This window comes from Pinus tabuliformis, chromosome 6, assembly GCF_031772625.1.
Source record: "Pinus tabuliformis cultivar Carrire ecotype Pingquan chromosome 6, CPIR1, whole genome shotgun sequence".
NCBI classification, from domain to species: Eukaryota; Viridiplantae; Streptophyta; class Pinopsida; order Pinales; family Pinaceae; genus Pinus; species Pinus tabuliformis.
Genome location: NC_142292.1, coordinates 672088208 through 672115513, shown reverse-complemented (window position 1 = coordinate 672115513; position 27306 = coordinate 672088208). Strand labels below are relative to the sequence as shown.

Below are 27306 nucleotides of genomic sequence, written 5' to 3'. Positions count from 1 at the left end.
GGGACAATCCTAGTTTGGCAGCCAATTCGACCATCATGTGATTGCAAAAATGTGATCCATGATCTGTGACTATAGCCTATGGAACACCGAACCTAGAGATTACATGATTGAAAAATAAAAGAGCAGTCGTTTCGCCACTGTTGTTTAATGTAGGCATCGCCTCGGCCCATTTCGTAAAATAGTCAACTGCGACTATGATATACCCATGCCCCCCGGCCGAGGTGGGGTTACATGTCATGAAATCTATGCCCCATTTGGTGAATGGCCCAACAACAACTATTGGTTGCAAAGGTGCGGGTGGTATTCTGGTTTTGCAGTCGAAGATTTGACAAGCATGGCAACTTCTGACTGCAGTTATGCAATCTTTGAACATTGTTGGCCAAAAGTAGCTTGCTCATAAAATCCTTTGCACCGTAGTGTAACCATATTGTTGCCCCCCACACGCGCCTAAATGACAATTATTCAGGACTTTTTCGGCCTCCTCATGGGTGAGGCACCTTCGCAGAACTATATTGATACCGCGACGGTAAAGTGTGTCACCGATGATCATGTAGTCTTTTTCTTGGTATCAAGTACGTTGTTGTTAAGAGTGAGAGGTATTAGGCCTGTGTGTTTGGGTCTGGAGATATATGATTATATCTCCGTACCACGGATCGCTTGATGATATCGGAAACAAAGATTCATCCACGATTGTTGCTTTGGATGTTGAATCGTTGGACGACGATGGGAAATCGCATAATAATTCTGCGAAAACTAGAGATTTATTTGATTTGGACTTTACGAATTCCAAATCAAACTCTTGCAAAATAGCTAACCATTTTGAATATTTTCCCCCAAGTAACTGACGTGACAGAATGTAAGTCATTGGGTTGCAATTTGATAAAACGGTAGTTTTGCGAAAGAGGCTATAGTGTCGAAATCTCCGTACTGCTTGAACAGCTGCAAGAGCTAGCTTTTCAACGTAGGAGTATTTTTTTTCTGTATCATTTAAGTTTCGGCTTAAATAATAGATAGGACGTTTGATTCCATTTTCTTCTTGAACTAAAACCATTGCGATGGTTGTATCTGCTACAACTAGATACAGGTTAAAGTCTTTTTGATAATCAGGAGCATACATTAATGATGCTTTTATTAGGGATTCCTTTAGAGCATCAAAGGAAGCTTGCACAACCTGATCCCAGTTGAAGGGTACTTCTTTTTTCAAAAGACGTGTATAACCTTAGCAAGTTTGGTGTAATTTGGAATGAACCTCCTCAGAAAGTTCACTTTCCCTTGGAGTTTTTGAATCTGAAGCAAATTTGAAGGTGGAGGCATATCGATGATTGCCTGAACCTTACATGGGTCGAGTCGAATCCTGTCCTTAGAAACCACGAAGCCAAGTAAACGAACAAAACCGACACAAAACACACACTTGTGTGGATTGAGTCGTATCTTGTAGTGTCAGCAACGTAGAAATATAGCTCTCAAATGCCGCGGATGATCAGTCTGCTTTCGCGAATGAGCCGGAAGATCGTTGAGATATGGTTGAACGATGTTCTTGATGTCATGGAAGGAATAATTCATAGCCCTCTGAAAAGTTGCCCCTGCATTCTTTAAACCGAAAGGTAATTTGCACTACGCGAATGTGCCCCATGGACATATAAATTCAGTCTTCGACTGGTCCTGTGGGCGGATATTTATTTGATTATACCCGGAAAATCCATCCATAAATGAAAATATTTCGCATCCGGCGCATTCATCAATTATCTGGTCGATGAAGGGTGTAGGGTAGTTATCCTTTGGACAAGCTTGATTAAAATCCCTGTAATCAATGCACACTCTAATCATCCCTTGCTTTTTCATCACGGGAACAATATTCGATACCCAATTAGTTAGTGGAACCGGGTAAATGAAACCAGCATGTAAAAGTTTTTCAACTTCTGCGTTAATGGATGCGGCTTTCTTCGGGTGCACCTGCCGAAGCTGTTGTCGTACTGATTTTACATATGGATACATCTTGATTTCGTGTTCAACTATACTCGAGTCAATGCCTGGCATTTCTTCGTATGACCATGCAAAGACATCTCTGAATTCGCGAAAGAGAGCGCAATATATTTCCAGTTCTGAAGAAGAACAAGATTTGCCGACATGAATATTCTCTACAACATTAGGTTTGATCGAGATATTTATGGCGATAGTTTCTTCAATATTGGACAAATTTCGCTCGGAATCCACCGTATTTACAGTATTTGATAGAAAATCAAAAACTGAAGGATGATCAAGGTCATTGGAATAATCTTTGTTGTAATCCAGAAGATGGGAACAATGGTGGTAATCTTCCCATGGTGCCTCTCCTATCATCATCGACTGAATAATTCCTTCGTCTGTAGAATGTACATGTGACCAAGGATCTGAAGAGGTGCCATATTCTTTTGACCTATCTACCCAAACACTCGATGAGCGTTGATTTGGGTTTGCTGCCCAGGCTGAGAAAATTGATTGCTACAAAATCTCTATTGGGCTTGGAGGCAAAACCTGTTGATGATCCATGCTAACAAAATGTTCGAAAATCTTCTGAATGGAAGATATCATATTGCAGGTTCCTACTGTTTCCACTTCCGCCAGATTACTCGGAGGCGGTAGGGAAAAAGTACCCATCAAGGTAGGGTATTTCACTAGGCCTACTCCGAAATTTTGAAGTGAATGAGAGCTTCCATGGATCATTAGAATGCTTCTTGTAACTTGTGAACTGTTGGGGAGAAAGGTTTGTTGATCAACGATTGTAATTCCTCCTTGGAAAGGAAATGCAATCTTTCTAAAGTAGGTTGATACAACAGTAGCCATAGCATAAATCCAGGGCCTTCCTTGTAGGATATTGTAATCGAGGTTTCCATCGATAACTTCGATGTCAATTTCTATTGTCTTGTCCCCAAGTTCAACTTGCAAGTTACTTAAAATCCCGTACGGGGTGTATGTTCGTCCATCGAATGCTTTTAATATTGTTGATGATCTTGAAAAGGGTGGTGATCCTAAAGTTTTCTAGCAACTCATTGACATAATGCAGGTAGATGCCCCCTCATCAATAATTGTTCGATGAACTGTTTTGTTGAGGGCTTTCACTTGGATGAGGAAAGTGAGTTGAGCTGGTAACTGAGGTTCAAATCCTTTATGATTAAAGGCCACAATATTGGAATCCGTTGGGTCTATACCACCTATTGTTGATAATAGAGCCTGCTTTTGGGAGGGGCAATTTGCAATACTTCAAGTGTCGACATAGCGGACGACGATTGGGCGAGATCCTCTACTATATTATAATTTTGTGCTACTCAGGCATGAGGATTAAATGTCAATTTGTGTACTACTCCCTTTGGTGGCTTTATTGTTAGCTTGGGAATGATGGGTGTCACAACTTCGGTTGAAGTTGTTATCGAACTACTAGGTTGATCTGCAGCCTTGTTGTTCGACAGCTGTGGATTCCCGTAATCTTTATTCCTTGTCGATATCAAATTATCATTTTGTTGTTACGAAATGGACAACATAAGCACTTGGGAAGGGGAAGCATTGTCGCTAGCAACTATATTGGTTTCTGGGTTTGGAAACAGATCAGTCAATACCGTTGAGGTTTTTGAAATCTTAAATAATTTCTTAATCTCAGCTTTATATGAACAATCTTTCGTCCAATGGTCCTCATCACATATGTGACATGGCCTGGGAGGTTTCCTTTGCCCAGAGGGGTTTGTAGAAGATTTTTCAGGAGATGAATCGTCCTGTTTCTTCTTTTTTCTTTTCCCTTTCTTCTTGCCCCATGGCTGCTTCAGTTCTTTGCCTTTGTCGGTCGACATGGCATTAACCTCTGAGGCAAGGAGTTCTTCATTTGCATTTTGACCAGAAACCGTACAGGCTTTCTTAGATGTAGCCTTTGTGCTTTTCGTGTTGGTTGTACCTATCACGCCATCGCCACCATGAGAGTCTTTGCTTGATTTAGGAGGAGGAGGAAGGTAAAACTCTGGTCTAGGAGCATCAGGAATTTTGTCGTAGAGTGTGCTAGACTGAGTATAGATCAAGTTTAGATATTGTGCACGAGCAATGACTTTCTCTTCAGTGACAACCCCCCCTTTAGCCACATATTCTTTAATAGAAGGTAATAATGACTTAATAAGCCATTCAGCTAGCAGCTAATCAAGAAAATGTGTTTCTACCATTCGACGACGACGTCGCCACTCATGAATATGATCAGATATGTGAGTGGCTGTCATCTGCTTAAAATTGGTAAGAAGCTCCATTCCTGTTTCGTACCTTATGGGTAACTGAAAATGGGTTTAAAAGGTTGTGGCAAGGGTGCTGAAGTTATCGAATGAAGCTCTAGGCAATTCGATGTACCATTTTTCTGTGGGACCAGTTAATGTTCGCTGAAAGAGGCGAAGTCTAATCGAATCATCATTGAGAGTGTTGGACGAACACCACAGATGAAAGGTCATCACATGATTCGACGGATCTTCACCCGGATTTCCATTGAATTTAGGAATATATGACGGAAGTTTATGAGGAATCGTCGGTCACCAAGGGGCGTAAGAAATTGGATCATTTGTTAGTTGATTCAAATCTAGTAATTCCAACGTTGCGACGAAAGGCAACTGTTGATTCAGGTTTGGCAAAGCATACCCAGGATAAGATGGGATCACTTGAGCAGTGGGTCTTTGCATACCAGCATAATGTATTTGATGCTGATAACTTTGATAAGGTTGATGGGCATAACCATTATGATATGATTGATGGTGACCGTTTTGAATATACGGTTGCCCATTACTTGCAAAGCTTTGTTGCTCAGGTCCTCGGTAAGCTTGCTGGAAATGTGGTTGTTGATATTGCACCAGCCATGGTTGTGAAGCCATTTGCTATTGTCCAATACTGGATGTTTGACCAAGATGAGGGGTGATAGTACCCATTTGAGCCTGAGTCACTTTAGTTAAGGAGCCACTAATCAGCGATTGCGGTTGAGTCGTTGAGACAAGGGGTTGTTGTATTGCAACCTGAGAGACTTGAGGTTGACATACAACAGGCAACACTTGTACTTGCGACACTGTTACAATCGCTGGTGTAGTGGGAATATTCGACACAAGTAGATTTGGTTGCATTGAATATACAACTCTTAGCTGTTGAGGCAGTATTGGCACCCAACCACTGGATGCAATTCCAGCTTGACCCGAATTTTGTTGTGAATTCTCATATGGTTATTCTCCTAGAGGGAATAATGAAAAGGCATACTGACCCCATATGGCGGCAATCCAGTGTTCAAAGGAAAAATTGGTCCTTGTAGACTGGACTACCTAAATTGATACTATTATGGAGGATTAATTTGCTGAGACTCAACATAAGAAATTCCAGATATTATTCCGGATGAACAAACGGGAATAGACCATACTGTCGAAACAGTCCCTGGGTGGACTCCATCTAGCGGTTGAGAGCTAGTTGGGACAGATGGTACACCAGCGAACATTGTCGGAGTAGTGGCAGGAAGTTCTGATACTGCTGTATCGGATGACACAATCCTAGATGTCGATGGTTGTTCAAACATATTGAGTCTATCCAAAAGACTTCCTAGCGATTCTACAGGAACTTGCGATGAAGGTTCACTATCTTCTGAATTAGAAGGATATAGGTGGATCCCAGTTCCAAAATGCAGTGGGGTACTGGATGGAATATCCTCCACAATCTCTTCTATTGCAATCAGCCCAGGTGGAAGAGGTAGACCGTCAGGTCCGTAAAAACTTTCTGGTGCCGAAGAAGGTACACACTCTGTAGCGATATATGTTGGAGGGTTAACACCTTCCGAATCAGTCCTAGATGGAACTGGTTCAGGAATAGATGTGTTTACCGTTACAATAGGATCAGTTCTAGTGTGCTCTTGTAACTGTGGATCTTCTTATATAGAGGCAGGGATACCTGAAATAGTTGGAGTAAATGGAGTTTCTGAGGATGTTGAAACACAAGTTTCAAACAAACCAGGAGACTTTTACTCAGTTAAATGATATCGCTTGGCCCAGAATGGTTTCTTTTCCGAAGTCAAAGACGGTTGACTCATTAGTCTCCGCAAACGACGGGGTTTTGATTTACTTTCTTCCACGATTGCGGATTACTTGATCAACTAAAAATAAAAAGGGGAAAATGTTATTCCGAATTAAATTAATTTTATGACGCTTTGACACAACTTGCTTTTTCAATTTTTAAGAGTCGAGAAAAAGCTAAAGATGACTCTAGTCACCTTCGATTTTTTAATGACCCTAAAGTGACAAGTGCTAAGACGGACCTTTTCTTTTAAGGAGTCTGAAAAGGAACGAAAGTGATTACTCTGGAAATCTAGACAGAGGGATTACCAAACCAATCGCAAAACTGCAGAATACTTTTTACGATACGGAAATCAATCTTCCCGAATGCTATGTTCAGTGCATTGTGATCGATAGGGCAGCAGACATGGCTTCCTAAGGATAAAGGATGTAGCCTATTGTGGTCTCCCAATATATACTCGACGGTACGTGGGAGCACAAGTCCGTACTAGCACTTTTCGTCTCAAAGAGGAGGAATCACCCAACCTACGATGAAAGCGATAGATACCAGGCTTTACGACGCTGGAATACGTCTCTAGCCTAGACTTCTAAACGTTGTGCATTAGGTTCCAAAGCGTTTTTATGTTCATTGAGGTTTATTTTACAATTGATATTTCTTAAGAAGTTTTCCTTTAAGTTTCACCGTGTGATGTAGATATACAATTCCTAAATATGCAATCTAAGATGATAAACAGTCGTTTACTTTGTTTTTGCAATGAAAATCCTAGCTACTAAGGAAAGAGAAATGAAATTCTTTCAACATAGAGCAAAGAGCACACACTATATGCACTTTTCCTAAATCAATTCTAGCATGCAGTCTTAATGCAAATGCACATGCATGTATTGCTTTTCAGTTTCCTTAATGTGAGAATGACAAAAAGAAAACAAAGTATAGATCTGAACTATCTTCTTTCAAAGCAACTGTACCAACAATTTTCTTTTCAAAAAAAACGGAAGTAAAGCCAAGACGACACTTTGCGATTTCGAATTTAAAATTGTTTTCAACACTTGAAATACTAATGATTTAGATCAAATACAATGGCAAAAGTGTAATCGACTATCTAAAAGAGGAATGTTTTGTGACACTCTTTTTCTTGACTGAAAACGACACTTGTGACACTTTCAAATCAAAAGACGACAGTTCGATTAAGCTACTATTTGCAAAGGAGAACTGTAAATGATGAAAAATACATTAAAAAACATTCACAATTCCTTTTGATGGAGGCTGAATAATGCAAAGGAAGATGGTTTCAACAGTGATATACTAATCATAGACAGCAAAACTACAGAATAAAGATGAAGACAATGAAGAAAAAACCAAAATCTGGAGGCAGAAATAGTCTTAGTCAATCATCGTACCTGTAACACAGGGAAGCAAGGATGCATCTCACCTGCAACACACGAGAGGTGCGATGCAACCAGGTTACCAAGAAGAGACAATGCGATGGTCCAAGGATGAGACTGTGCTTGGTTTTCACTCACAGTTTGCAGCTAAGTTCAGGGATTTAGGCTGAGCTAATGATAGGCAGTAAACACAAAGTATAGGGGCTGATCTAATGAGGTTATTTGAGCTACCACCAGGGCACTTAGGATGTTTGCAAGCTAGATGTTCAGTTCATAAACCAACCCAGAGATTGACTGAAGCAACGTTGATCTACTTTGCAGTTGCATAGAAAAAGCAGTTCGAAGGCTAGCTGGCTTAACTTCAGGCTCCGTCTGTGGTTTATAAATCAAACAACAGTAACAAAACAAACAAACTATTTGCTCCCCAGTGGAGTCGTCATTTTGTTATCGGGAAAACTAGTGTCCATCCAGAGAGTGCTAGTCCCACTAAGATGGGTAACTATCTTAGAAACAAACAAACTAAAGTCACTTGTGTTTTCCTTTATGAGAGATAGATGAGAGAGAAGCAGAGAGTACCAACCTCAGTCTTTCACTAGTCTCCTTGTTTGTTTCCTCTCTCCTTTGATAGAGCTTTCGCCACTCCTTTCTCACTTGTCCCGCTTCAAAGAACATCTGTAGAGTCAAGGCAGCAAAATACCATCAAAGCATAGAGATCTATAACCATAAATAATGTAGGATCAGATTTACATTAACCATATAAATGCATACACAAACAAGATTCAAAGATATACAAGCATATGGAGGAAAACTCAAATAGCTTTATTGATAGAAGTAGTAGAAGAGAGGATTACAACCAAGCTGTCTAATCTAGCATCATCCTCCCAGCATGAAAGCCCTCTTCACCTCATACAAGGCAAGATCACCCAACAATGTCTTCAAAGAGAAACCAACAACACTTCCTTGCAAAGTACAAAATTCCAGCCTCTGGATCTCAAGGATGAGGGATCCATATATAGATGTTTACAGGAGAGTGAGTTAGCTTCTGAGATTTTGATTAGTGTCATTTCACTGATAGTTCTTGGTTCCACTTGGAGATTTCATATCTCTTACTCATCCCTGGGTGAATTCAGAGAGGCAAGTGTCATATGAGAAGTTTCTAGAATATTCTTTGGGTTTCCACCTAAAAAACTACTTCTACCATTTGTCTGCTCTCACTCATCGCAGCCCCCATGTGTAATAGGTGAGATGCATCGCACCCTATGCATGGAGCAGCCTGTATGGTCCAGTTTTGACCAGTTCTAAGTAGTTTTTCATGGAGAACTTCTGGGAGATGATGTAATCAGCTGACCTTGTTCCTTTAGGGTATGAAACAACACTTTTATGGGTTTAGAAGCCCTTGGTTTATGGACATATGTGATTGGGGTTGTAGTGCCCAAATATGTCTATAATATAGAAGCTAAGGATTGATGAAAGGATAAGTATCAACATTTTATTTCAGTTTTATTATGCATGTGATTTATGATTCTGGTTTATCATGACAAGTGATCTATGATTCTGATTTATGATTTTGATCTACGATGGTTGTGTTTTGAGCTAACCTGATGTGATATGTTTATACATGATGATTTGGTCAAATATTCTAGCTTGATTTGTTGTGACAGGAAGTAAACTGGATTGCAAGTGTACCTTATTGACGAACTATCAATGAGGTATGATTTGAGGTTATTTCAATTTATTTTAAATCTAATGAAAGTTATGTGCTTGGTACAAGAAGCACAGAAATGGCTAGTTGGATGGTTGAAATTGACTGCAAGAATTAGCAGCAGCAGTGAAAGAACTTGGAACATGCAGCAGTATGTTGGTAAAGCACTTTAGGAGCAGGGCCATTATGGGACACTGGTACCCAATAATGTCCATTGACTGCCATGAGCATGCTATGAACGGTATGATGGTTTGAGGTAGGTATATGCCTTGGTTTTATATCTTTCGATGCAAGGAAGCCTTACCAAGGTATGGATCACCCAGGTTAGGGGATACTAGGGAACTTGGAAGGTGAGTGACTGCATGGAAGGGTGTGACCGAATTTCTTGAGGGACTGTATAGTGGAGAAGGGAAGGTCACAATATATTGGTTTTGGTCATTAGCATTGCCAGATGGAATCAGATGCACATTGGGAGTGCACCATGGAACAATGAGTCGATAAATTTTCGCTGAGAGGACAAGTGGCATAGGATTGTAGTGTTGGACATTGGATGCAGCTTTGACTGTGGCAGTGGATTCTGGACTTCCTGGGAAGGATGTGAATCCTGGTATTATTTTGAGGGTGGAGGTGTAAGTCTCTAGATTCCCTTGTTGATTGATACGAACATCGTATTCTCTTATTTTATGGTTTAGTAGATGTGCATACGTGTGTATGTGGTTATTATAAATATCATAATGAGTTGTGTTAGAAAGCTCCAACATGTTGTATAGTTGTTATCTGGTCATGTTGTTATGTTTTAGCAGATGGTCATTGTAAATACCGCAACGAGCTATGTTATAAAGCTCCATGGGCAATATGTTTTGTTTTCAGCAATCTTATTGGTTATAGGTGTCATTGAGCACTAATGACGGTGTTCCCCCAAGGGGGAGGGTTCTGTAATAGTCCTAGTTAAAAATAATGTAAAAATATATAAGACCATAGTTAGTGGGACACATATTCCAAGCTAAATGTTGGGCAAGACATCCTAGGGCAGTTGGTTGTTTATGGCTAAAGAAATTGGAAAAGGCAATGGCTAAGGCTTTGGAAAGGAAAAAAGGCATTTTGGCACATTTATTTATGAAAATAAAGGAAATTAGGAGAAAAGGAAGGTGAAAGGTCACAGGTTGCATGTGAGGAGGAAGTTGAAGGAAAATAATTGAAAATGAAGAAAATAGAGGCCTCATTCATAAAAAGGCTTCTGAGGATCAGTGGGTCAGTGTAACCTTTTGTCAGTTGAGTTTTGGAGCTCTCTCATTATTGTCTCTCTCTCTCACTCTTGGACACTTTTTCTTGGAGAATTTTTTCATTGGATAAAGAAAGGAAAAGAAGGCAAGAGGAAGCAAAGATCAAGCAGGGAAAGGCATGATCAAGCAGCTACAACATGATTCATTGCAGGTATCGATTTGCATGTGTATTTTCCTTGCTAGATTTGGCATGCATGGTATTGCATGTGGTTCTTTTTCTGTTATGGCATGGGTTTTTCCAAGTGTAACAGTGGTTTCATCCTAGCCTTGCCATTTTTGGATAGTCATAGTGTGATGGGGCTCTCATGTTTTGGTTGAGCTGGATTTCCGGATGGATTCGATGCTGAGTGGGGTCGATCTCTGAATGATAGAGCACATGGTCTAGTGGTCCCTAAAGTGGATTGTGGATCATGATAAATCCACTAGCCTAGTGACCCCTGAGCTAGACTATGGGTTGCGGTAAAGCTAGGATTGTGTTGCCTCAGTGGACTTAGGAATCCTTGTCGGTGAATGATAGGATATATGGTAAAGATAAGAGGTGTTTTTCTCTCTGTTGGATCTAGTAATATTGGGTTCGGGATCTGCGGTAAAGCCTGGAGAGTGGGTCTCAGTTTAGGGCCTAGTGATCCAGGTTTGGATTGCGGTAAAGCCTAAGAGGCTAGGAGACAACAAAATTCCTCACGGTGTAGGTGGAGAAATCTGGTGGCATCCATGCTTGTTTGGCCCAGTGATTGGGTGGAGATCACAGTAAAGCCTATAATGATGTGTTCATTGTGTTGGCCTAGTGATCTTAGATGGATTACGATAAAGCCTGGTTTCTATTGATGAGGATGAGGTGGTTTAGCCTCGATATGCCCTGGTTGGTTCTTTTGGATGGAGTCCCACATTCATGCTTGGAATATGGCACAGGGGTCAATGGCTGGAGAGAGATTTAGCTCTGCCATTCGATGGTTAGGTGGAACGTCGTAGTCCCATCTTCGGTTGGTATATTGCATTCATTAATGAGAAATTCATTCCCTTGATTTTCATGTGTAATTGTACTGATGTATATGTATATTTTATGGTTGATATGCTTATGATATTTCTGTCCCTATTATGCTAGTTATATGTATGTTTTATGACAGTAGCTATGTATGGCCCTCAACATGTTTTTACTTGTAAATGAATGGATAATGTATCTATGGACTTATAGATGATAATGCAACCAATGACATGAGGGAACAATGGTTCATAGCGATTTTCAAATAAGTATGAGATCCCTACAGATAATTATGTTGTTTACACCTGTAGGTTACATGTTGATGATATATTTAACGAAATGCATGACATGGCTAGTAGGGGTCTGATTAAGGTCTTGTTCAATTTATTGATTTTGCATCATTGTTTCCCTGTTCTTTTACTGCTCTTGAGATATCATTCCATTCTGGGCAGTGACCTCGGCTCTAGGCTTGAAAAAGTGGCTCAAATCCCAGGGTCACTGGCATAGCACTGACAAATTTAGTCTTTGGTTGTTGGAAAGAAAGCATATGAGAGCGACTTTGGGGTATGGATGCTCTCTTGCCTATAACATGGGAGTGATTGAAACCTATGATGTCTAGAACATCAGTGGGACCCAGGGACATCATGTCTAAGTGGCTGACATGTCTCTTGAGGGTTTTGTTGTTGATGTGTATAGGTTGGTTGATGAGTTCTGTTGATTCCACTTTCTTAAGGTCAAATAGGAGGTCGAATCCAATCATAGTAGCCTCTTGTCGCATGTTCACCCGGTTGGCATGGTTACTTGGGTAGATGTGGGAGGCGGGTGTTACAATTCGCACCAATGAACTTACCTAAAGAGAATTCACCTGAATCTCTTATTGATGATGCAGAACATAACCCTGGTAGTTCTCCACATTTTATTCCAGTGAGAAAGGACACAAAAATGGACACAGTTGAAGGTGTTAATTCTATAGGCCCAGTTTCTAGGGACCCTGTTACACAACCTGAGGGTGGTATTGTCAGACATGAAAGCCTTACTCGAGACAAAGGAAAAGGAAATAAAAGTCCAAGCAGAGAAACAACATTCCCTCGAGATAAATTTGATAATAGAATACCAAATACGATGTCCATAACATCTAATTGCTATGAGACACCTGTTACATCTAAACCACCAGAGATGACAATACCATTTTATGATCAAATATTTGTATCGGGAGTTATGCAAGCAGGAGAATAGGGGCCTATGCCTTTCCCTATTCTTCATCACAGATCCACTCAACCACAGGTTGGTCCTGGCCCGATGTTAACTGTAACCCAACCCCATTTTGAATAGAAAGGTCATTTACATGCACCACCACTACCACCTTTTCGACCACCTCCAACAGTTCATTCTGGTCTTAACTATGCATATTCTTACATACATTCCACAAGGTATGTCCAACCTCCTCTTCCTTTAGGTTCACCTTTCCAGACATTTGACTCTACTACAAATAGTGCAGTTCCACCATTTCCTGGAAGAGATAAAAAACCAACTGCTCCAAAAGATTACTATATGGAAGGGATAGGCAACAACATGAATATCAGTGTGGCACCACCATTACCTCCATCCAGTACTTGTTCTCTCTTATAGGTTCCTCTTCATCCACCTCCACCTGTACAGTTCCATCCATAACATCAACGTCCAACTAGTTATGGTTTTGTTTCCCCAACCACCCCTCCTTGCCCTCTTTTTGATACTTCAACGAGTCCATGGGCTAGTGTCTCAACTACTGCTAGAATGTCCGATGAGACCATTTCTTCAACAAGACCTCCTCCACCTCTTCCTCCCACACCTCCACCATTTTCAGTCCCGCAGGCCCCAAGTTGTGCAGGCATCTCCACAAACATCAATTGTTCATCCTGTATCTGGTATGTATTTTTAGCCTACTCCAGCTATCTCACTGCCTCCACCAACATCCTCTGGTGATAAGGTATTTGGAATCTTTTCTACATCCAGTGTCGGTCAAAGTTCTGTCTCTCAATATCATCCTTTACCTCCTGCTTTTGTACCTCCTTTGCCTCCTGGTAGGCCTACAACATTGCCAGGAAACCTTCCTGGTAGTGTCTCAGCTCAACAACAGGGACTTAACCAAAAAACTCATCCCCAACATGTTCAGCTAGTGCAATCACCTCTACAACCATGACAACCTCCTCAACCACCACAACCACCCCATCCACCTCCATCTCATCCTCCTCAGCAATCATGCCCTCCCTTTCAGCCACAACAACCACTGAAACGGAGACCACAGACCCATATTCAGTAATCAATAAATTAACAACATGTACAAATTCAACCACAACCATTGCAAGTGCAACAAAATTATACAACACAAAGTGTGCAACAACACCCACACATGCTTCAACAACAAGCCCAACAATCTTATTATCAATGCCAAAATCAAGAACATAAGCAACAACACCATGATCAAGGGGAACATGTTTACCCACAATATTATCGCCAACAAGTTGAAAATGTTCAACAACAAGAATCAGGGTTGACACTACAATAATATTTTAGTTCTATTGAAGCCATTAAGGTATGTATACAAGTTTGGATATTTTATTTATTTGGAAAATTTGATGTTGAAGGGCAATTTTTGTCACCTTCAGTAAATTGGAATCTTTGTTATTGCCACTCGGGCTCTATTGAGCGATCAAGAAAGACTTCATGAGCTTTTGGAACAACACCCAAAATTGATGCACATGCTCTAGGCACCTTTTATAACTTAAAAAAAAAATTGATAGTGACCTTGAATGTTGGAGTAATGTTAGTAAAATTTTGTTCCATCCCATCAAGCCCTTGAAAGTTGGGTTGAGAAAAAAGGATTTTTTTATAAGGATTTTACTGACCTATGTTAGAAGAATGAAACAACTAAAGAAGTTCAAAGCTCAAGTTTATAGTTATATTATGGTGTCCACCCACTAGTATAAAATGAGCAATTAGTGACTAGGTGACTAAGAAAGTTAGTCACCACAACTTTTCCAAGTGAAATACTACCAAAAATGAGCAATCTTAAGTGATCGAACTAAAAATGACTAACATAAATCACTAATTTAGTCGCGGGTTAAAATATGTGACTAGCTAATAAGTAATACAACTAAAAATGACTAACATGAATGACAAATTTAGTCTAAGAAAAAAAATTCAACTAGCTAACAAGTACTACAATAATATGAATCAATTTTTTATGTTAGTCATCTTAATTGTGTCAAGCAATCTAAACTTACAAGTGATAGGGGATTGAAAGGTTGTTAAAGATTGGTTGAAAGGTTATCCTTCCTTAAACACTTCTTCATCCTCACATGGTGTATAGGTGAGCCAACTTTGCATTATTTATCTCTAATAATTTGTAATTTTAAAAATATATTTTTTAATAAAAAAATTATTTTATGTATTTTTTAAAAATCTATTCATTGAATCTAATTGGATCTAGTTCCAATTTGAAATTAATTTGAAGGGAAATTTTAATTTTTAAGACTATAATATCAAATAAAAACTACTTTAATTTCATATTAACCGACCTAGATCCATCTTAACCCCGAATCTATCAAGTGTCGAGAGGGGTCCAATCTCTCGAGGTGTAAACTTTTTTTTCTAGTGCAAAACTTGAGGAAATGTTTGCACCTCGAGAGATTGGATCTCTCTCAGAACTTGATAGTTATAGGGTTAATATGGATCTAGGTTGGTTATATAATACTATATAATATCTATATTTGTATTTGTGTCTCTTTGTTATTCCCTCTTTCTATCTCACCCCCAAACATACACACACTCTCTCTCCCTCTCTTCCCCTTCTCTGTCTAACTCTCTCTTCCCCTTCTCTCCCTCTCTATCTATATCCTTCTCTCTATTCCCTCCTACTCTCCTCTCTCCCTCACTCTCTCTCCATGACTCCCTTTTCACCTCTCCTCTCTCTCCACCTTTCTCCCTCTATGTTTTTCTTGTTCCCTCCCTCTCCTACCCCCTCCAATTCCATCTCTTGTTGGAAATAATACTGAGAGGGGGGGTGAATCAGTATTATCAAATTCTTTTCAATATATTTATACTTTGAATTATTCTTCAGATATTGTATGTCAGTACCATAAAATAATGAATATGAACAAGAAAAACAGATAGTCACACCAAAGAACACCAGATATAAGGTGGAAACCCAATGTGGGTGAAAACCACCTGCTGCAATATGTCTTTATCTTCTTTCAATTAGAAACTCCTTTTACAATGATTTTGTACTGGTGCAGTCCTTTACCAGTACGCAGGTTGCAACCTGCAGAGCGCTACAACTCTCTCTCGTTTTCCAGTCTCTCCTGGAAGGGAGCTACAACCCCCTACTTCTTTTCTTTCAAGGACCACTTTTCATTAATTTCAGACTGGATCCAAGAACATCAAATAAACATCAAGTACATGTGAATTAACCAATCTCCTTATACAATCAAACCAATGAGCCACCCAAACTTCTCAGAATGCTGTAAACAGAAAACCAACACCAGTAACCTAAACCCATAACACAGCAGCAAATGGAAAACCGACAGCCAACAAATATTTCAAAACAGGTCCGCAACTTCACCAATATAAGCCTGCGGATACCCGCACTTCACCTTCAGTTGTGCTGCGTATACCCGCACTTGGTCTTCTTCTGTACTGCGTACCCCGCACTGTGCCTTCAACTGCGCTGTGTATACCCGCACTGTGCCTTCCTCTGTACTGCGTACCCCGCACTGCGCCTTCAGCTGCGCTGCGTATACCCACACTGTGCCTTCTTCTGTAGTGCGTACCCCCGCACTCACGCTGTAGATCGCCTGCGAACCTCTGATTAGGGCCAAATTAACAGTCCTCCAAATTACCACAGACAGTCAGATCCACAGATCTGATCATGTGCCCGAGAGATCACGACTTAGCAATAGATTCGCCTTTAAATTTTACCTTGATTTAGATCTAGCTTTTAAAACTGATAACCCAAAATTCAGATCTTAAGATCTTCAACTTTCAAAGATATCTTAGCCAAGTGATCTCCTTCCCTATTTATAGTCAAGCCCTTATTCACACCATGGGACAAAACCATCAATAACCAATACAAGGGATCCAAACCGGGGTTAAATTAGATCCTATACCACGGGCCAAAACCATAGGATCATGAACGACGGGCTAAATACCACGGGCCAAACATACGAAACCCCACGTGAGCGCACTTCTCTGCCTTGAAGTGAGTGAACTCTGGGACCGCACTTTCTGAATGGGTAACCTGCGAGTATGACCGCACTTCATGAACAATGAACCTACGGGTCCGCACCTTTTGAACCATTCACCTACGAACCTTGTAATTTTCATCATTTTGAGAGCCTGAACAGAGTTTTGCCACTTGAGTGAGTTGCCATCAAGTACAACACCTGTACCATAGGGCCAAACCAGAATCATAATGCCAACATCTCTCTCTCCTCATCTCTATATTCCTTCCTCTCTATCCCTTATCTCCCACCTCCCTCTATCTCTCCCCACAAATCACTGTCCCTCTTTTTCTCTCTCTTCCTTCCAACTCTATCACTATCTCTCCCACTCCCTCTCCTTCTCCATCTCTATGTCTCCATCTCTCTCCCTTCCCATTCTCTCCCTATATATATCCTCTCCTCTTCTTTCTCTTCCCTCCTCTCCTCTCTCCCTCACTCTCTCTCCATCTCTCCCTTCTCACTCCTCTCTCTCTCCACCTCTATCTCTCTATGTCTTTTTTCTTTCCTCCCTCTCTCCCCCACTCCAACTCCATTTCTCTCTCTCTCCTCTCTCTTCTTTCCTCTCACTCCCTCTCTCCCACCTCCCTCTCTCTCCCCCCCATCACTCTCTCTTTCTCTCTCTCTCTGTCCTCCAACTTTTTCACTATCTCCCTCCCTCTCTCCGCCCCCTCCCCAACTCTCTCTTAAATTTGATCACATTGTATTGTGTTTAAGAAATTATCTAAATTAAAAAACTTAATTGGTTGTAAAATATTAAACCTATATTATTGGTCAAACATGTCAAAGAAAATAAAATAATGAAAAACTTTAAAAAGTCATGCACCATATTTAATCTATTATAATTAGTCAATTTGCTTTCTCTCATCCCTTGGATCCTTAGCTAAGATGGATCTATGTCGGTTTTATATATATATATATATATATATATATATATATATATATATATATAGATGATCCATCTTAGCTTAATTTTATTAAAACCTTAATTTAATTTCTATGGGAATATTTTTAGTAGTGGCGAGGATAGAGTGTTTAGATATATCTCAATGTTGTAAAATTAAATTAAAATAAATTTTTTTTTACTATGAAATAAGTTATGGTTTGGTTTTTTGGCATGTGGTATTGATAAGCCATGGTATTGGCCCATGGTATTGTAACAAAGCCTATTTAAAAATTAATATCCATGGTAAAGTGAGGGTGAATATCTATGGTTAACAATCTTGTCATATTGTTATAAAATATTTTGATTGTGAAATAATTTATGTTTTTTTGGGCATGTGGTATTGATAATCCATGGTATTGCTCCATGTATTGTAACAAATGCTATTTTTTACAAGTTAATAATATCTACTATAATGTGAGGGTGAATATCCACGGTTAAGAATCTTGTCATATTCTTATTATAAGATTTTGGTTGTGAAATAAGTTATGGTTTTTGGACTTGTAGTATTGATAAATCATGGTATTGGCCCATGGTATTGCAACAAAGCTTATTCACAAGTTAATAACAAAATCAAAATATAACAAATTGAATTTTGTTATTTTATTATTAATTGAGGTGATATTTAAATGTTTACACTCATCCCAATATCATTTTTAACTTAGCGCAAAGATAAAGAGTTCTTATTAAAAATAAATTATTTAACCCAATTTCAATTTATATATTTTATTTTATATTATAAATGTTTCTTTTATTTTTTCCATTATAAATATTTCTTTTCTTTTTCATTTCTAGTTTAGCGTTGGGTTCAAATAAAATATTCACAGATTACAACATCACATTGTAGCACTGCATTTTTCTTTGCCTTGTCTATATCAGCGTGGAAATGCTAGAAGAAGGAAGACCATCAACACGATCTATGGATTTCATGGGATTCGAACCCCAGATGGAGTTTGCATGGGAAACACCTGAGGAGAACATCAGGAGAACATCAACTATTAGATGGAGGAAGGGAAAGGTCATTCAACATGGAGATTTTGATAATTTTTACATGGGTATGAATTTGGACTGTGGAGAGTTCTTCCTTTTTACTAAAGATGATTTTTGTTCTTATGGTTAAATAATTTTTGAGGGTCTATATGATGAAAGCATATTTTTTATCTAGATTTGAGGGTTTAATGATTATGATAATGCAAATCTTGAAGATTTGGTATTTTTTACATGAGTATGAATTTGGACTCTGGAGAGTTCTTCCTTTTTACTAAAGATGATTTTTGTTCTTATGGGTAAACAATTTCAAGGGTTTATATGATCAAAGCATAAATTTTATCTAGAGTTGAGGGTTTAATGATTATGATAATGCAGATCTTGAAGATTTTGGTAATTTTTACATGGGTATGAATTTGGACTCTGAAGAGTTCTTCCTTTTTACTAAAAACGATTTTTGTTCTTATGGGTAAACAATTTCGAGGGTTTATATGATCAAAGCATAAATTTTATCTAGAGTTGAGGGTTTAATGATTATGATAATGCAGATCTTGATTGCGACGAACAATTCATGAAAAGACAATGCACAAGTAAGCATTTTACATGTCCTTATTGAGATTTTGGTAATTTTTACATGGGTATGAATTTGGACTATGGAGAGTTCTTCCTTTTTACTAAATATGAGTTTTGTTCTTATGGGTAAACAATTTCGAGGGTTTATATGATCAATGAATAAATTTTATCTAGAGTTGAAGGTTTAATGATTATGATAATGCGGATTTGGATTGCGGCCAACAATTCATCAAAAGATAATGCACAAGTAAGAATTTTGCATGTCCTTATTGTACAAAGGGTTTAATTATTATGATAATGCAGATCTTGATTGCGGCCAACAATTCATCAAAGGAAAATGGAAAAGTAAGCATTTTGCATCTTCTTATTCTACATATCAGTTCGCTCCTCCCTAACTTTTATAGGGTCAGAATGCATGAAATTTTATTTTTTCTTTTCACATTTTTTTAGTGTTTGATTGTTTGTGTAATGGAATCTACCATGCCCAAATTCAAAGGGCTTGAGTGATGCAAGAAAATTTTCTGGTAGGATGAAAATGCTAGACCTTCCTCAAACTTTGTTACATGAAATTAAAATTTCTTGTAATCATGAACACAAAATATTTTATGTTTCATCCTTAGATTCAGATCTCAATGCCTGCAGTTTTAAACCATGTTACTATATTTTAAGTAGAATATACTTAGATCCATTAAACCCTACAACTCTCCAAAGCTTAGGTTAATTTCAGCTAAAAAGAATGAACCTGAATGACTTTTGCAATTTAGATTCAATGCTTACAAACAATGATTAAAAATGGAAGAACCCAAATGGTATGATAACTTTTACCCACCCATTAATTTCCAAGACCTTTCCTATTATTCTGAACCTAAACAGAGAGAGTAGAAGAAGAAGGGGAGCCTAGATGAGGTGGACCCTGACCTGCTTGATACTTTTCAAAATTTGGGCATGTTCTTGACTAGAAGAAGAGATTGACCAACATTGTTGTAGATGTTGTTTTTGACAGTGTTTTCATTGCTACCATGCATAGGTAGACTATATAGATGGTTGATGTTATCTTTTGTTTGTTATAAGAGGTAATTCAAGAGTACCTTTATGTCATTAGGAGGTAGCTTGGTAGGGTTGTTCCTCCATTGATAACTATTATGTTGCATTGTATTTTTTTTTAGTGATAGTTCCTTCTATTAAATTCGCAAGCACACTTTGTCACCCATGGAAATATCCACTTATTTTAGGGTGAATGAGATGGAGACCAGACAGTTTGAGAGGACTCTTATTATTGTAGATGAGAGGAGTTCTATGAGGTGAGAGGAGTTTTGTGACATATATTGAAGGATGCACTGCACCATGTTATGACACCAATCATGTCCATGCCACAGTAGTGGATCTCTATTGCACCGAGGGAGCAACGATAAAGTATTCCACTGTAAATAATTGGTATGTTGGGGATGAGGAATGCAGATGTGGGATTTATAATTTTATTACGAAAATAGGTTTGTGTGATGGAGACAAATCCTATAGGTAAATCGTATCATTATATTTCTATGAAATCTCGGAATGTGTTCAATACATAAATATGTATGTACTCTTGAATTTATCTATGTTGTAATAAGATCAAGAATAAAGTTGTCATTGCAAATAATTGGGATCTACCATGTAAGTTTACTTTACTACATGGAATTCTTGATTTGTTAGATCCCAACTATTTAGGGTTGAATTTATTTTTGTTGTAATCAAATTAAGAATAAAGTTGTCATTTTAATCACTGAAATGTACCATGTAAAATTTAATGACTACATGAAATTGTTTATTTGTTAGATCCCAACTTATTAGGATTATGAAGAGTACTCTTTCATGACAATATTTATGAATGCTCTATTCTTGCTCAAAGAATTACATATTACAGAAAGGTGGAAAATAAATGAGATGCAACTGAATGGTTTCCGTTTTAAAATGTGTGGAGGGAGTATAAAATCATTTTTAGTTGTGTTCAAATATTTTGGAGCACCCACTAAAGTGCTTCAATTTCCTCCTAGTTAATTCCATTTCTACTATCCCAATGCTTCTAGAAGTCCTTCTCCAAAGTGATCTCTTAACTATCTTAGAGGGAAATTGATTACTTGATTGGAACCCACGAATTACAATTTGATTAGGACTAAGGGATGAGAAAGCTTCATATTCTTTAATATATTTGCAAGTTAAAAGCATATCGAACGATTTCCTTTCTGTTTAATTGATACGACAATCGCTCGACAAATTTTTAGGATTTTGAGACCTTTTTCAATGGTTTTTGTTTGTTTGTTTGAATGTTATGTTATCAATTAAAGAAATTAAAGAAAAGATGAAAAAGATGTAATAAAAGGATTTTTTGTTTTAATGCCTAAGAATGCCTTGCTAATGTGAAGGGCTTGGTATTTTCTTGACTCAAGATTAGTCGCATTTGACTTCCTAGAATTTCTTTTAATTTCATTTTTTTGTGTTTATATTGTTGTCCTTGAAGTTGGTGACCTACTATGTGTGTAATAGGAAGTATTAAATACTAAACACTCTCAAAGGTGATATTGACGAATGACTGACTTTAAATGACCCTACTTGACACTTTAGTATTACATGATCATGCAAAGAAATTATTAATCAATATTAAAGGGAAGATAATTAACGTGATATGTTTCTTGGCTTGTCATATAATTACTGCATTTTGGCCCCCAATAATATATTTGAGGCTACATTTTGGTTGTTACTTATGGAGATTCACTTTGGCTCAAAAAAACATCGAGGATAAATGTCCACTGCATTAGCATTGGACATCATCAAAGAGGAATTCACCAAAATCAATGGAGGACATGGGAGCAATTGGTACAATGAATGGATAACTCTAGAGAAACACTGAGGCACCATAATTTCTTGTGTATTTAGATTCACTCGAAATTAACTAGTCACAAAAAGTACCCTTTCTTTTTTTCCGAATATTTTTGTGTATACATAAATACTAAAAACACAATTTCAGACTAATTATTAAACCTAATAATTATCTGATAGTCATAATTTATAATTAAATAGTATAATATGATTAATATTATTGGAAAAAACTATAGGGTCTGATTGTGAGGGGCATTGTGACAATATATGTACACTTCTCATTGTATTGGACAATCATCTCTCAGAGTGTGATATCCATCCAATGAAATGTATTCCCAGAGGCCATTGTGGGATTGAAATTTTTTATTTCAATGGAAAAGTGGTGACATATTTTCTTAGGCCTTAGTGTTATGCTTCCCTAAGGTTTTGACACTACTCATAGCTAGCACCTTCATTCAACCAAGTGAGGTACTCACCTTGGAAATTTGAATCATTTTGTCTTCACAATGCAATATGATGTTGGATCAATCTCATGATCCTGAAAACATAGGTCATAATAGCGAGAAACTTTTACTGTGGGCAAAAGAATATCCAAATTTAAGGAACATGACTCTTTTAGAACAAGCAATAAAGATATCTTTTACACTAATTTTTTTTTTTCCATTTGTTTTCACAAGTTATCTATTGCGTGATATTTTTAACATGTAACTTAGTGGGTATGATTGTGTCTAAGGTTTTGTTGAAGGTTGAATACTAAGTTTCTAAGGTGTTATTTTATATGGTGGCATTTTATTTGTTTTGTTTATACAGGTCATCTAGCCGCATAGTGGCCACTATCGAATGTTGAGGTATATGTTGTATGAATATTTTATATTCTACTTTATTTTATATTCAAGTATTCATCGTCTTTCATGTTTTATACTCTACATTGTATCTTCTTTCATTTTCAGGAGAGAAACTCAATATTGATGGCAAGAAGTAGCAATTGAAGAAAGAGGAGAACAATAACACTCAAGCGACAAATGCAAAATGAGAGAGAGAAGAGAATATGTCTAGTGATACCCTTAGAGCCAATATCTTGCATAAGACACACTCATAGAGGCTGATGGTCAAGCCTTCAGAGTTGATAAATTCACTTGCAATGCTTTGGCAACACAGTGATAATGTTTTGAAATGATAAAACAATATTTCATGTGTAAATTATAGTCCAACTGATATTAAGTTGGAAACTCATATTGTAATACTTGATATTTTATATAATAAAATTTATATGGTTGAAATTATTTTTATTTGCACTTGATATTATTTAGTCTCGTAATTAATATATGTAACTTTGAGTTATCATATTAGATAAAGATGCACATTGTATGATATTTTTTTAAAATTTAGTCACACAATCATACTAATTAATTTATGTTGATTAATAATAAACACATAAAATCAATCTAAAACTACTAAATTAATAGTTTATATTAATTAATGATGAACATGAATAAAATGAATATATGAATGAATTAGTCATTTACAATGATTATGAATGAAATTAAATGAAATGAATAGAAACTACTAAATCAAACGTCTATATAATGAATATGAAAATACCAAAAAGATAAATGACTATTGCAAATGATAAATTTTTGATTAAAATGATCATTAAATTTTGCATATATACGACTATTAGTAGCTAATTTACAATGTCTTATAACACGAATAAAATTTAGTCATATTTCTTTGGTCATTAATTGGTTTTAAATGATGACTAAAATATGCATATATATGGCTATTAGTAGTTAATTTACAGTGTCTTATAACATGACCAACATTTTGGTCATTAATTGCGACAATTAATGACTAAATCAATGAAAAATTAATGACTAAATATACTACTAGATGATAAAATTGAGGAAACCAATTAATAACTAAGCTAAAAATGACTAAAAGTTGGTCGCGTTATAAGATACTGTAAATTAGCTACTATTGGTAACTAACTGAAAAATAATCATTTATATGCAAATTTTAGTTGTTTTCTTAGTAGCTAATTGGTCATTTTGTACTAGTGACCACTTCTGCTTCATTATATATTTATAGTAATATTAACTCTAGTTTTTTCTATAGGAATTATAATATCTTGCATTTCATATTTGCTATGCCACATGAACATGCTTTTTGATATAATAATGCAAGAGTTGCTTTGTCAAGGCAAGTAATGAAAAGTTATATGGACACATTTCACGAAAAATGATGAAATTGCCGCTTTTAATGACAACTTGTTGACCAACTAATAGAAGATCACTTTATGTGCATCGAGAATGGAAAGAAGACAAATATATATTAAGACTGGTGAGTTGATTGTAAGAGAGTATTAATTCCTATGGTTTGTGGCAAATATAGATTAGTGTTAGGATTCAGAAATATTGAGGCTATCTTTGTTTTTGAAACAAAGATTTTTCAGGATTTAAATGAATATAAAAGAAGATATCCAAGTGAGTACATTTGGTCAGATACATTGGAAGGAGTTGTAAATGACAGTTTTAGAAACAATTCAAAAATGTCATTTATTTGACGTATTTGGCATTTTTGGTGGGTATATGGAGATAACATGCAAAAAGGATATTGAGTACAACTAGTTAAGGATAGACTTATTTTTATTTTTTGGACTCACAAAGGAGAGACAAGGCCAAGATGCAACCAATCAATCATTATGTTAGTAGGAGATTTACTTCCTCTGGACCCTAAGGATCATGGCATATTGGGGCATATTACCCATCCATATGTATGGGTAACCATGGGAGAATTTTTTTTCTTCTATGATGCAATTTTCTAGCTAGTTGTCATACATTATTAATTATATGTTTTCTTTTTCTTTTCATTTGTTTTCACAAGTTATCTAACCCTGATCTTTTTACCATGTAATTTAGTTGGATTGATTGTGCTGAAGTTTTTCATGAAGGTTGAATATTAAGTTCCTAAGGTGTTTTTCTATGGTGACGTTTTATTTGCTTTGTTTATACAGGTCATCTGGCCACATAGTGGCCACTATCACCAAACTAAAGAAAACTTGTTCGAGTTTCTTGTTTTTTGGGGAAAATGACATTGACATTGTTGATGTTGATATATATGTCATATAAATCCTTTATAATCTAATTTAGTTTATATTTTTGTGTTCATCGTCTTCATGTCTTATATTTTGCATTATATCTTCTTTCATTTTTAGAAGAGGAACTCAATATTGATGGTAAAAAACAAGAATTGAAGAAAGAGAACAATAACACTAAAGCAACAAATGTAGAAAGAGAGAAATAAGAGAACCAATCTAGTGATACCCTTAAAACTAATATTTTGCATGAGACACACAAAGACAAATTGATGGTCAAGTATTTAGAGTTAGTGAATTCAGTTGCAATGTCTTGGCAACACAATGATAATGTTTTGAAGTGATGAAACAATATTTCATGTGTAAATTATATTCTAACCAATATTAAGTTGGAAATTCATATTGTAATACTTGACATTTCATATAATATATTCTATGTGGTTGAAATTATTTATATTTATACTTGATATTATTTAGCATTGTAATTATCATATATAACTCTGTATTTTCATATTAAATGAGTATACACATTTTTTTTAGTCACAAAATCATACTAATCAATATATGCTAATTAATAATAAACACATAAAATCAATCTAAAAGTACTAAATTAGTAGTTTATATTGATTAATGATGAACACAAATAAAATGAATGTACAACGATTAAATTGGTAATTTATAATGATTATTAATGAGAGTAAATGAAATGAATATAAACTACTAAATCAATAATTTATATAATGAATATGAAACTACCAAAAAAAGGTAAATGACTTTTGTAAATGATAAATTTGTGATTACAAATAACGACTAAATTTTTCATATATACGACGATTAATAGCTAATTTGTAGTATCTTATAATACGACCTAAATTAAATCATTTTTTTTTTTTTTTTTTTTTATCTTTAATTGATTTGAAACAATGACGAAAATTTGCATATATATGACTATTAGTAGTTATTTACAATGTCTTATAACACGACCAATATTTTGGTTATATTTTTTTGGTCATTAATTGGTTTTCTTGGGTGCTCATGTAATAGTATATTTTGTTGTGTATTTGGTCATTAATTGTGACAATTAATGACCAAATTATAACTAAATATAATACTCGACGATAAAATTGAAACAACTAATTAATGATTAATCTAAATATGACTAAAATTTAGTTGCGTTATAAAATACTAAATTAATCATTATTGATTAACGATTAAAAAAATCATTTATATACAAATTTTAGTCTTTTTAAAAACTAATTAACCATTTCATATATATATATAATTTTTATTGTAAATAATAACATTAAAAACCAAAACTATTTATTATTAATAAATAAATTTGTAATTCAAATATCATTTCATTTTACACTTATTATCAATGATTAACCTATGATATAATATAATATATAAAATAAATAAATCAGTATATATATAAAAAATAAATTAATAATGGATTGATCAGATAAACACTTTCCGATTAAATAGTTCCACATTTTATGAAAAATTATGAAAGTAGGTTAGAACTTTCTAGATATGATATTATTTTTTGATATTTAAATAATTAGTAAAAATGAATATAAAACACGACTTAAAAATATTGAAGAATTTAGATAAAATAAAATATAAGAATTTATAGATAAATAAAATAAAAAATAATAATTTAGTTTAATAAGGTGATTTGTTTAAATTTGGTCACTTGGATTTTTGGTTAATATTATAATATTTTTAAATTTTATTAAATTGAAATAAATATATAAATATATATATATATATATTTGTTTAGTAAATTTTTAAATTTATTTTATTCCAAATTTACTAAACAAGTTCTTTTATTAAATTTACAAAATTTAAATATCTTGTCAAGAAAAATCAGGAAAAAACTAAAGTTGACCAAACCTTTTCATTTTACCATTGGACTATACCATGAGACCCAAATTTTTTTTTAAATATCTACAAATTCACTAAATTAATTCAAAAATACAATTTAAATTAGAAAACATTACCGTCTCACCCAAAATTCAACAGAAATCGTCACTTGATTCCCACTAAGAAAATCATGTAATTAAAACAAGTGAAATAAACTGCCATACAAAAAATTGTTTCTATCGAATTCCCACCAAACGTCACTTAATCAAACCACGCTCAAATAAACTGACATATTAAAACTGGATAATTAGAGGTGCCGTCAAAGTTAGCCCTACCCG

General features: G+C 36.0%; 1 pseudogene; it reads right to left on the bottom strand.

Annotated features, from left to right (window-relative positions):
• LOC149260422 (pentatricopeptide repeat-containing protein OTP51, chloroplastic pseudogene) overlaps positions 1–13265 on the bottom strand; it is a 78424-nt pseudogene extending 65159 nt beyond the window's left edge.
• Between the last annotated feature and the right edge of the window lie 14041 nt (positions 13266–27306).